We start from the raw sequence: 594 nt of genomic DNA, 5'->3' as shown, positions 1-594 counted from the left end.
GGGCTCGCCCGTCGCCTGGCAGCGCCCGCGCCCCCGCCGCGCTCGGAGCCGGGCATGGGCAGGGGCGCGGGCCGTCCCTGCGCCGGGCCCGCCGCTCCCCGCCTCCCCCGCCGCCGCCGGGATGCGCTTAAGTAACGGCGGCCGCTCCTCCGGGGGGCCGGCGGGGGCTCGGCGAGCGCCTCATCCGCGCACGGCATCCCCAGCTCTGCATCCCATCCCCGCATCCCATCCCTGTATCCCATCCCAGCATCCCATCCCAGCATCCCATCCCCGCATCCCATCCCCGCATCCCATCCCTGCATCCCATCCCCGCATCCCATCCCCGCATCCCATCCCCATCCCTGTATCCCATCCCAGCATCCCATCCCCGCATCCCATCCCCGCATCCCATCCCTGCATCCCATCCCCGCATCCCATCCCCGCATCCCATCCCCGCATCCCATCTCCGCATCCCATCCCTGCATCCCATCCCTGCATCCCATCCCCGCGCCCCATGTCCGCGCCCCATGTCCGCGCCCCATCCCGGCGCGGCTCCGGCCCCGTTCCCCGCAGCGGGAGAGCCCCGGGAGAGGTGCGGGAGCGCTCTCGGGAGCG

Source organism: Pyrgilauda ruficollis, unplaced genomic scaffold (assembly GCF_017590135.1).
Source record: "Pyrgilauda ruficollis isolate IOZ18807 unplaced genomic scaffold, ASM1759013v1 scaffold131, whole genome shotgun sequence".
NCBI classification, from domain to species: Eukaryota; Metazoa; Chordata; class Aves; order Passeriformes; family Passeridae; genus Pyrgilauda; species Pyrgilauda ruficollis.
Note: the sequence above shows the minus strand (reverse complement) of the source record.